Source organism: Hemicordylus capensis, chromosome 2 (assembly GCF_027244095.1).
Source record: "Hemicordylus capensis ecotype Gifberg chromosome 2, rHemCap1.1.pri, whole genome shotgun sequence".
Classification (NCBI taxonomy): domain Eukaryota; kingdom Metazoa; phylum Chordata; class Lepidosauria; order Squamata; family Cordylidae; genus Hemicordylus; species Hemicordylus capensis.
The window spans coordinates 77,858,813-77,871,526 of record NC_069658.1 but is presented as its reverse complement, the minus strand read 5'-3'; the positions used below and the strand labels follow the sequence as shown (position 1 = coordinate 77,871,526).

At 42.6% G+C, this 12,714-nt stretch overlaps 1 non-coding gene across 1 annotated transcript; it reads right to left on the bottom strand.

The window, feature by feature from the left end:
* Positions 1 to 214: 214 nt before the first annotated feature.
* Positions 215 to 287, bottom strand: TRNAT-UGU (transfer RNA threonine (anticodon UGU)). The gene has a single exon. It is a non-coding gene; the product is annotated as a tRNA-Thr (tRNA).
* Between the last annotated feature and the right edge of the window lie 12,427 nt (positions 288 to 12,714).

Sequence of the window (12,714 nt, the reverse complement as noted above, 5' to 3'; positions counted from 1 at the left end):
TGTGTCTATTTTATTAATGTTGTGAGCCTCCGCAAGCAGTAGCGTACTGGAGGGCCAGTGTATATATATTTTAAAGAAATAAATAATATGAGAACATTCACTGCATTCGTGCTACATAGGAAGCTGTTTTATACAATCAGACCTTTGATCCATCTAGCTCTGACTGGCAGAGGCTTACCGAAGATTTCAGGCAGGAGGCCTTCCCAGCCCTACTTGAAGATACCAGGGATTGAACCTGGGACCTTCTGCATACAAAGCAGATACTCTTATCACTGAGTTATGACTCCATCCCCTATTATATGCTGATCAATGTAGCAAGCAGCTCTCACCTTTATTACTAGGGCAGAGATGAAGAGCTATTTTGAAGAGAGCATCCTCATGGCAGGAGCTGGTGATTTGGGCACCCACTCTCACTTTAGTTTTTAATATCAGAACCTCAGTTTCTCCATAATAGAAAATGCTTAATAGGATTTTCTGGAGAGGGTGATATTCTGACTCAAGTCCTGCCACCACTGATGTGTTTAACTGTTTTCCTGATTATATGCATAGGCATCAATAATAGGTCAAACTCTAATTTCCCTAGAATGCACTTTTACACAACTCTCGCGGAGGGGTATTGAAGTGAGAATAAATTAGTTATCTTCAAGCCCTCTTTTCAGTGCACATATGTGCTATGTTAGTCAGTGCAAAGTGATTCTAAAAATTCATCGATGTTAGAAGAGCCTACATAACCACCCGTGGATATCCAAACATCTGTTTTGCTTTCCCACTAGCTAGGAAAGCTTCCTCCAGGTTTTTAATTATCTCAAAGAAGTGAGCAACATAATTTAATAAAACTTCTCACATACTTGAAAATATTAGTTTCATAATTTTTGTTTTGACTAATAGAAAGAAAATCAGTCAGTACTTCTTTTCTGCAAATCCTTTGAATGTCATATTATGAAAGGTAAAGCATCTGCAGAATTAAAGCTTTTAGCTAATTTCTCACTTAATGAAAGAGCTCTTAGTCAGTGTTTAACCCATTCATCAAATGAAGCAACATTTTCTTGTCATTAATTCATTTTTGTGGTCTTCAGTGACAACCCCATGAATAACATTCAGCACATTCCACGGAGCTGGGCAAAAGCCCTTAAGCTGCAGAATCTACCCAGTCAAAGGGAGTTCAGTTCTTCCATTATTCACCTGCATTTTAACATTGGACAGCCTGATGTGAAAATGCTATCATCAGTTATCACATGATCAGTGCTCTTTATCAGGCAGTTACAGAACAATGGGAGGCTAGCACTAAGGAGCTACAATTAGTTTATTATAAAGTCACAATAAACCAATTGTCAAACATGTTGGTTGAACAGTGGAGGTGTTTGTAGGAGGGGGTACATACTTGTGTGTGCCTGGCTGATCTAAATAAAAATCTTAGAAAATGGCACTGGCAAAGCTGCAGAAGAAAATGTGTCTGACTGTCAAGGCCATTAGAAGTTTGATGGAGGCACCTTGAGATACTTAACTTTCACTAGGGCTGGCACATCAATATTGGATGTTCTGTCCTAAAACCTTGATGTTGGTGTCTCAAAATATAAAACATTCCTTCTCCCCTAAGCAATGACATATTTCTTTTCCTGAAATAACACTCACAGGGGAGTGCTGAAGATCAGCCTTCACTGAACAGCTGTGGGGTGGTGGAAAACGGCACCCACAGGAACATAACACAAAATTAAAACCTTGCACAAAGTCTGGCTGGATCACTTGCATACCCTAAGAAAAAATTAACTGCTCCTTTTGAATGTGAAGATCCCCAAGTCCTAAACAGATGTCATAACTGGGTGGGAGGGCAGAAAATGGAAGTTGATTCTTTTGTTATGTATTAGGCTGCTTTGTTATGAGCGGGAAGGCCTCAACTGGGAAGTCTGTGCCTTTGGTTTGTTTGCAGTTGTAACTGCCACATGGAGCAGACTCAGGGGAGAAGTTCTTCAGGGCAAGTTTCATTCTGAGTGACTCTCACACCAATCTTAATCTCAGATGCAAACTTTCAAAAGACCTCTAGGGCATCCTATGAATTTAAAGATAAAACAGCCCTATAAAAGGAAGCATACTTGCTTGTATTCCTCACACACTAATCATCATGATACTAAATTTCTAAACAGACACCTATCAAGGCTCATCACAGCTATCAAGGCTCATCACAGCAATTTCCCTGGGATCTCCCTCCCCAGTCCCAGAAGAATGGTGTTTGTAGTAACTCAGTGGTGAGTAACCACAGAAATACATCCTGCACATGCCCAGAAGCCCTCATTTCTTCATTACCTTTTCACCAGTTCCAGGCATGAGCTGTAGCTGTGAAATCGTATACTTCTATACTGCTTTTCAGTATAATTTTTTTTAAGTTGTGAACAGCAGCAAAAAAAACCCCCAATAAACCTAATGAGCCATACTTGGCTATAGAGCACCACCTCAACCACACCCAGGTGTACTAGGAATAAAGACTAGGTTGTTAGTGAGTAAATAATTCCTCCAGGATATATGGAATTTTGTTAAGAAACATAAAACTTTAGTTCTTGATCTTTTCTTTTTGCATATATGCATATTTCATCCTTTTCATCAATATGCTTATAAACATATGAAGCTGCCTTAGTGTATTGGCCTATCTAGTCCAGTATTGCCACTCTGGCAGGCAGCAGTTCTGCAGGGCATCAAGCTGCTAGCTCCTATCTGTGTAAAGGGAGATGCTAGGAACTGCATATGGGACCGTACCCATGCAAGGTATACCACTGAACTATTCCTCTGCCTCTACACACAGCATGAGAACTAGAATATAAAGAGTTGCAGCTGTCTTAAACTGGGGTTTTATCCTTGGAGATGCCAAGTATAGGATCCTGTACTTGGAGATGCAAGTAATGCCTCATAGAGTCACAGAATTTTAGAGTTAGAAGGGATCTTGGAGATCGTCTAATCCACCCCTAGTTATTTTGGCATTAAGCCTTGTCATTTGAACTTGGTTAATAATGAGTGAGACCATTGGTTCATCTAGCCAAGCATTTTCCACATTGAGTGACAACACCCCTTCAAAGTTTCTTCAGGTTTTTCTGAGCTCTATTTCCTGAGATCCTTGACTATGGATTAAACTTGGGACTTTGAGAATGTAACGCATCTGTGCTGTCGCTGAATTATGTGCCCTCTTTTTCCATGACACTTCTGTTTCTACAGCTTTCAGCATCCATAAAAACCCAACACGCATAGCAAAACCTTGTTCTCATGGAACACTATAAGAGAAAACATGGGCCTATCCCTTTCTCCTGCTTTGCAATAACTCATGTTCCCATTTCCCAGAAATTTAGAGTACAATTTCTTTTCTGAAATCATTTTAAACATAGAAATTCCATCATTGAAAGCCATGTAAGGAAGATGGAAGGGATTGATATGTGTTGTGTGAATGGTCCCTATTCTTCTTAATATTATTCCATGAAAGCTGGGCATCCCAAGCAGTGGCTTACCACTCCCACTGTTTTTACTGATTTCATTCAATTGCTTCTTTACAGCCCCAGACTAGTTGCAAACAGAAAGGCAGTAGAAGGTCATGCTTCCAAAGATCAAACTTCTAATTGTCCTTTGAATAGGAGACTGTATTTGAGCACAGAGCTTTGCATACGAATGAGTCCTTTTCCATGTAGCGTCAGCTATTTTCAGCTCAGCGCCTGCCCGCAGTCTTCAATTTTGTCCTTGTAGCTATGGCAATAGGATTAGATGGCATCCTCAAAAATTCATCTTAACAACTTAGCAAAGGAGGGCATGCAACGCGCTGCAAATGGGACAATGTGAAAACATGATGGACAGAGAAATCCACCAAGACTCAAAAGATTTCTCAAAATAATGGTACTTCAAGCCATCCAGCACCATCTCTTTGTTTGTGAGCAATGTACTGTTAAGTAAAGTGACCAGGAATGGGATTGGGAAAAGAACAGCCTCTTAGTTTAATATCACACCTTCCCATGAAAAAAAATAAAATCCTTAACCCCTTTATGCACACCTATGCTGCTTTCTTTGATATAGAACTCCTATAAAGGTAGCAGTTAAATCCATTTTAATAATGTTCATTATGGTCCAACTTCAATGTTCATTATTCAATTCAGGAGGGAAAACCTAGGTCAACCCCAGGCCTTAGGCCATGTTATAATGAAGCTAAGAGTCGGCGTGGTGGTGCTATGTTATGAGCTATGAGTTATGAGCTTTTAGTTTCCCCCTTTTTGTTATTTAACATAAGCCACCCCCACCTTTCTTCAATAAAATAGCAGATCTCAATATGCACATCAATCAGGGTTTCTTGACGTTTAGTGGGTTTTTTCTAACAAAATATTTCATAACTAAGAAGTGTACATGCTATTTTATTTCTAGCTTTTTGCTTAGTTATATGTGCAAACTAAGGAAGAAGAAAAATCAAGTGCAATTCGGGTTTTAAAGGTACATATCTTGATCTAGAAAGTTTTATCATTGTTCAGAAATAGTGTTTTGTGCACTCATTGCCATTTCAATCTAGAATTCAATCCTGTATTCATGTAGGATTTGTGGGGAGGAGGAGCGCCCACATCCAGCATTGGCAGATGAATTGAAGGTGTGGAGCTACAATAGTGCAGGTCACCTATGGAGGAAGAGTCATCTTGCTCTCCAGCCCGCAACAGGTGATCAGCAGTTTGAGTGAAAGCAACAATAATCTGCAGTGCATACAGATTTTTTTGATCAAGTTCCTAATGAACAATTTGTTTAAGTGGTTTCAAAGAAAGATTTCATTTAAAAACGTATACTACCACATAAATCATTTCAATAAAATATTGGTTAGAATATCTTCCTTCAAGATTTCTATTGATCAAGCTTAGAGGCAAAAATTCATTATTGTTCTCAAAGTCATTTTCTAAATGACTGGATTATTTAAAGAGCACTGTTCCTATTTACCTATCAGATCTGGGATTTCTAAATGATCCATTTACAGTTCAGTGTCCTGCAAAACAGGACCACTGGGGCTGGATTACTAGATATCTTGTACTTTAGGGAATGCCTTTTTATTTGCTGCTCAGATGTGGCCTTTCAAATTATTTGTGCTTTTATATGGCTACTTTACTTTGGGGTGATTTCCTTTTCAAAGCTTCATGTGAAATCCTCAGTTCATAGCTTATGTGATAAGCTACATACTGCCCAACCTCCATGTATGTTGTGTGACAACATGCTCACAGTTGCACAAGTGCACTTTTGAGCCATGCAAAAATTGCACAAATGCATTGTGTGATAATATGGCCCTTGTTTCCAATGGCTTGACTATCGTGCAACCGTGTTTGCAAAAATTCTGCTTCATGTATGAAAGAGCTCTCTTGTGCAACTGTGTGCATGTTGTGTTACAAGATGTACTGAAGTTTGTGCTGCATGGCAGCTGCTATGTTGAAAGTGAGGGACAGGGTTCACATCTGCTAAGAACCATTGGCCGTGCACGTGCCCCATAACAGATTCAGCAGATAAAGATGCAAACAAACCTAAGTGTATACAGACTGTAGACTCTGTCTGAGCAACTGAGGTACTAAAACAGCTATCTTCACTATTTTTCAAGCAGGGGCCACTTTGGCCAAAAAAAAAAAACCCCACCCCAAAAGCCCTTCAATGAGAGGGCTAGGGATATGCATGGAACCGGCCAGACCCAGTCCCAACTGGGCCCGGTCCAGTTTGACTGCTGGACCAGTTTGGGATTCTGCTCATAAAGGGGAATCCAGTAAGGATTCCACATGTGCAGAGATGCAAACCGGGCCACAGAGGGCCTTTCCACGGAAGCACAAACGGCTGCAATTGGCCCAGGCTGTCCTGGGAGAGGCCGGTGGGGGCTGAGGGGAGCAGCTGCCACCCCCGCCACTGTCCTTGCCACCTACGCCTCCACTGCTGCTTACTCAGTGTAAGGTCCTCTGAATCCTCTATCTCTTTCTTTTAACCATAGGAAAGCCCCCCGTCCCTTTGTTCATAAAGGGGAATCCTTACCAGATTCCTTATGAGCAGAACCCCAAACTTGTTCAAACTGTTCTGGCTCGAACCGGGGCCAGTCTGCTACCGCCTTTTGGGGGGCCAGCCTTTTGGGGTTTGAACTTGGAACCAGTTCACACATCACTAGGGAGGGCCATGCCCTAATATGCTGACCTCTGAGACTATTGCATTTTTCTCATTGCTGGGAAGTGCTGAGCACTCTTAAGTTTTGAGCACTCAGAGCCCTCAGAACTCTGGTATTTGGTGATGACATCATTGTTGAATACACCAGACTGTGGCATCCATATTGTGAACTGGGCTTACTAGACAGGCTACAGGTGAGACTACTTAATTTATAGTCACAGTCCTTAGCCTTGCACATGCATGGGGCTTTCAAGGAAGCAGGGGATCATGGGAGCTGTAGTTCCCATGATTCCCAGGTCTCTTTGATGTTTCTTCTTGAGTTTTCTCTTCATTTATCCCAACTTCTGCTGTCAAATTCCTAGAAGATATTGTGTATTATGAACTGACTCTGATGGAGAAGGAAATATATTGAATAATGCTTATTACCCATTTTTCTATTGTGCTTTTCAGCTCTGGCCAATTATTGCCAAAGGGGACATGCAGAGTGGTATTCATACTGGCCCTATACAATTCCCCCCCCCCCTTTCTGCACTCTAATACTTTCCTTCAAAGTGATTTTAATTCCAAATCCTCAGTAAAAGCCAGGAACAGGGAGATTACTTCAGTAGGCGCATAATGCAATATCCAAATAGCTTGTGTTTTCTCCTCAGGTAGAAGCACAAACTGTTGGGGTGGAAATTTACTTGCTTTCAGCACCAGTTATCTAAATAATTGTTTGCAGTTCAAAATGAAAATAAATGATTGTTTGCATATAAATAATAATAATCTGATTTCTTGCCAGCAAAGCATATTTCATTTGGTGGCTTAGACAACACTGGAGTAAAAGAGCTCAGAAATAACTATGTGCTTTTTAATGGCTTATTCTGCAGAATATAATACACTTTGCACAGCACAAAAGAGATAGCAATAGCCATGTAAAACTTGCAACTTTCTTTCTTTCTTTCTTTCTTTTTGTAGCTAGGCAGAAATCAGCAGGAGGAGCACTTTCCTGTAAATCTTTAAAAATGAGCCCAGTAAGGAAGAAGTTTATCTTAAGCAGTTTATCTAACCTGGGGTAGGATTCAATATGTCAGCAAATTGATGTTGACACCTTCCACATTTCCCAAAACTGTATGATATTTGGAGATGAAATGAATAGAGCAGTGGTCTAAATTGGCATTTAATCCTTTAATGTAGCAGGTACAATGACATCAATCCCTCCTAGTTTCAGATATTAAAGAAATATCCAGGAGGAAGATGGATGACAAGGAAGTTATCCATAATACCAAAGTTATTCTTCATTCACCAACTGTAACCCAATGAATTTTGGCAGGACATTAAAAAAAACAACACAGCAATTTACAACTGGAGAGATGGTAGACAACAGAAACAGGTTGCCTGGAGATAGGGGTTATGCAATTTTTGTTACAAAAATTACAAACAGTTTGGATAAGCCTTCAGTTAGATTACTGGGAAGTTTTTCAGACCCGGCCTTTAGTTTGCATCTCCTACGGAATGGAAGGAGTGCTTTCACATCTAGACCAAATGTCCCTGAGAGCTATCGCAGAGCACTTCACAAACAATTTGGGTTTTTTTATTGGGTATTAGAGTGTAGCCTGATTTACATCCAGGGTAAAAAAAAAAATCCACTTTTTGTGTCGGTATTTTGGGGCAACTTTGAACTTGCAGTAAAGCCTCTCAGTAAGCCTGCGGTAAAGGCTGCTGTCTAGGGAAACTCCTGGAGGCCTGGCAGGAGAGTAACTGTACGACTCCTTAAAGTAACTTTCAGCTCCAGGAAAGGCCCAGGCTCCCACGGTGCCCGAAGTGATGCACCAAGCTGCTGCCCCCACCAGAACTGCACACCAATGTTCACCCCACACACCTCCATACCTACCCCCACAGTGTGCAGAGTCTGCTTCACACACCAAAGTCTCCCAAACACACACACATTTGTACATGTGTTTGTGTGAATGACTGTACCTGCACTCGTGTTAAAAATGAACCTGAGTACCGGCCCTTCAAATGCATGGTACAGATAGGAAGTGTACTGCTGTACCTGTGTTCATGACTGTTCCTGTGTACACTGTACACTTGTTGTGCAAGTGTTTAACCTAATGTGTGAATGGGCCTCTAATCTCCTCTCATTCCCACAGTGTGCACACCATGCACCAATCTCCCTCACCCCTCCTCTCTCCTTAGCTGGTAGCAGCTGCCACTCCTGCTCCTCGTCTTTTTCTTTCCACTGAGCTTGGCCCACTTTTCAAAATGCCCACTCCCAGCTGCTTCCTTTGCTTTCTGGCCTCTCCTCCTGTTGCAGCCAGGTGGGATGGTTGCAGATGGCCCAACAACCAGAGGGAACTCAATAAGCCGGATAATCACTTTCAGCTCTGTGGCTCTGTGACTCTGCAACCATTTCGTTACCACCTAGGACCAATTCCCATGCCCACTCACTGTGAATACAGATTGCAGGAATAAGCTGCAATCTTATTCTGGCCACATGAGCGTCATGCCACATGTATACACATATGAGTCAGCCCTGTTGTTTGGGGCTGGGCTAATGGTAAATACTGTAAGCTGAGTGAGTTAGCACTTTTGTAATGTATTCCCTGGCTAAACTTGAATTAAATAGACTGCAGAAGCTTATGTGCTGCTGACAAATGTGAGACAATTATAAGAGTGAGTCTAGAATGGGTTCATTGACAAAGGAGATGAAGCACAGGAAAGTAAGGCAAATATGAAGCAAAGTACTAAGGGCATGCATGAATCAAGACTTGTGATTTGGTTCGAGGTTGAATTGAATCGCAGACACACACACACACACACACACACAAATTGATTCGTCGGAAGCAGCTGGCTTGACCAGCTGCCTCGAAAAATCACTCCCAATTCGACCCGAATTGAATTTGGTGATTCAGGCGCCATTGGGAGTCCCAATTTGCTGGGAAAACAGGCCTCAAAATGGTGCTTCTTTGCAGGGAAAGCTGATCTACAAATTGGGATCAGCAGGTAGACCAGCCCTCCGGGAAAGACCACACAAAATCTGGAGTGGAGGGTTGGTCAACCCGCTGATCCCAATTGATAGATCTGCTCTCCTGATTTTCCAGGGACAGCTGATCTACCAATTGGGATCACTGGGCAGATAGGAAGCAAAGTACTAATGGTGTGCACAAATCAAGATGTATGATTCAATTTGAGGTTGATTTGTTGAAAGCGGCTGGCAGCTGCCTCAACAAATCACCCCCGATTAGACCCAAATCAATTTGGGTGATTCAGGCCCCATTTGGAAGCCCGTTTTGCTGGGGAAACGGGCTTCGAAATGGTACTTCTTTCCCTGGAGGGCTGGTCTACAAATTGGGATCAGTAGATAGACTAGCCCTCTGGGGCGAGCTCCTGCACCAAGTACAGAGCGGAGGGTTGGTCTACCTGCCAATCCCAACTGGTAGATCAGCAATCCTAGTTTTCCCAGAGAGAGCTGGTCTACCAATTGGGATTGGCAGGTAGACCAGCCCTCCACTCCAGCCTGCCTTGGAGGACAGGTCTACCTGCTAATCCCAATTGGTGGACCAGTTAGGAATAGGAATATAGGAAGCTGCCCTATACCAAGTCAGACCATAGGTCCATCTCGCTCAGTATTGTCTACACAGACTGGCAGCAGCTTCTCCAAGGTGCAGGCAGGAATCTCTCTCAGCCCTATCTTGGAGATGCTGCCAGAGAGGAAACTTGGAGCCTAGATGCTCTTCCCAAAGCGGCTCCATCTCCTAAGGGGAATATCTTACAGTGCTCACACTTCTAGTCTCCCTTTCATATGCAAACAGGGTAGATCCTGCTTAGCTTAAGGGGACAAGTCATGCTTGCTAACACAAGACCAGCTCTCTACCCATTCTCAGTGTTGCCATTTTGAGGCCCATTTTTACAGCAATATGGGCCTCAAAATGGTGCCTGAATCTATTTGGGTTGAATCAGGAGTGATTCTGTTCTACCCCAAATCTGGCCCTTTGTTTTCAGGGTGATTCCATTTGGGGTAGAATCATCAAATCAAACCCAATTCAACCCAAATCAATTCATGGGTGAATCAAATTGCACATCACTACAAAGTACAGTATGCTTGTAAAAATGTCTTACAGAAATAGTGACAGTTGCAATGGCTCCAGGAAAGCTAGAACTGAAGTGAATTTTCATGCATTTTTATTTTTGTGGCAAAATGTTCAAATAACATGAGGGAGAATTTTTCATCCAATAGGGAAAGTAACTGAATAGTATGTTTCTTTGCTTGCTGTCCAAGTTAAAAGGAGGTCTGCAAGAGCCCTCAAAAGCTGATTATTAAGGCTCTAGGGAACTGTGCACTCTCTGACTTGGAATGTTCACCCTATGAAAGGAACTGTGCTTAGTGTGAAAGAACTATATTGCACAGAAAGTTCTTCCACATGATCTGGAACTCTGGGGAAATATAAGTTTTCAATAAGAAAACAGTATGCATAAGATTCCGTACGAAGGGTGAACATGAGGATGACCACGTTTACTGATTCTGTGGAGATAGAATGTATATAGGGTAGGGATGTGCAAACAGGTTCAGAAATGAATCTGTTCGACATTGAACCGGTTTGGTCTGATGGCTCGATATTGGACCGAACACCCCCCCCCAGTTTGGTTCGTTATCGAGCTGAAGCCCCCCCCCCCCGGGCTGTTTGGGGGGTTCATGAGTTAATCCCCCCCCCCAGAAATAGAATGCAACACTGCCACTCTGAGGGCTTCTCCAAGGCTGTGGTGTGTGTGTGGGGGGGGGGGGTTTCTCCAGAAGTTCCTCCTCCAGAAGTTCCCCTCCGGCCTCCATTATTTGCCAAATCACCCGGTTTGGGAGATCTTTGGCCTGTTCCAGGACTCACTCCCATGGCAGTGGCCATTTTGGAGGCTGCTGCACATGCCCAATGGGCCTCTGCATGGCCAGGTCACCACGGGGTTACCACAGGTCACCATGGGCATGAGACCTGGAACGGGCTGAAGACTTCCCAAACCAGACAATTTAGCAAATAATGGAGGCCGGTGGGGGGAGGGGGAGATATCTGGAGGATCCCCTCCTGTGGCCTTGGAAAAGCCCCCAGAGCGGTGGTGGTGAGTTCTATTTCGGGGGAGATTTTAACTCACAACCCCCCCAAACCCAAACTGGGGGGTGGTTTGAGTTGCACAGATCCAAACATGCCCAGTCAATATCAACTCTGATCCAGACTTGAACCGAACTGGGCAACCTGGTTTTGAGCACATCCCTAGTATAGGGTAGGGATATTCAAAATATTTTGAGCTCGAAATGGGGCAGTTGGAGTGTTTCAAGCTCAAAACAAAATGCCCTTCAAATGAAGAGCTTATTTCGAGCGTGAAACAAAAGGACCCCATTTTGAGTTGAAATGTTTCAAGTGTTTTGAGCACCATTTTGTAGGATTTTCTGGGGAGAGCTGGCCTACTGATTGGGGTTGGTGGATGGACAAGGCCTCCATTCCAGATAGACCAGTCCTCTGAAGCAGGCCAATGTGCTATGTCCGGAGAAGAGGCCTGGTCTACCCTCTGGCCCCCCAGTTGGTAGACCAACGCAAAATCCATTTCATCTCTAGTATAGGGGTATTGTAATTATATTGCTCAGACTAGAAAGCAGACCTGGCTTGTAAACTTTACAAGCATTAGTGATTTATCACATGGCCTATTGCTGTGCAAAAGGCTCCTTCACTGATCTAACTAGCTATTGCACAATGTCTTCATTTCATCAGAGTGTTATAGTGGTTCACCCACTCAGAACATCCCTCAAGTTCCCTCTCTGCTGTGGTTTTTAGATACCTGCCTATCCTCTATAAAGGTGTTATGCCTAAAAATGTGTGATAGCTTCAAACAATTGTTTTTCTTTTTCTAGTTGTTGCTGGGGGGTTTGTCCTTCAGCATGCAAAGGGTGAGTGTTTGCAAATATACCCTCTATTATGAACTCTCCCATCCAGCCTATTAACCCAAATCTCCAACTTACTCATTGGAAGGGAAATATTTTCATAAAAATCATTGTGATGTGCTTATCTTTCATATAAAATAGTATAAAATAATATTTTCAATGTAATGCTATTTAACAGTTAAAAAGAGAAACTTTTTTTAGTGCTGAAATAACAAAAGCATATTTTGGGGGGTTGTTAAATAACAAAATACATCTACGGGCTGCATAAAAATGCACTGAACCGTGTTCACTCATTGTTCTATCACAAATAATCTCTTGGCCCAATGAGGACCTAATTTTTCTTTCGAAAGTCAATTTTTCAATAAGCTTTATGAAAGAACAGCCTGGTCAATTTTGTCTATGTGTTAACTTCTTAAGCTGATCGATCTTTTGTTCAATTGCCTCAACCAGTCACAGGCAGCTGTAGTATTCTGTGGTTCCCCTCTATCAGAGAGAAGAGCTTCTGTGCCAGCCCAGTCACATACCATAAGGACATGTGCACACCATGAGCATGCACATTCTCACCCTCTTCCAGTGTGCCAGAGTGCCTTTGCCTAATAGTGGCAAAAGTGGGGGATCATCCAAATTGCTCTTGTACATGTGCTACAAATCTAGAGCAGTTCACATGCAAGGAGAAT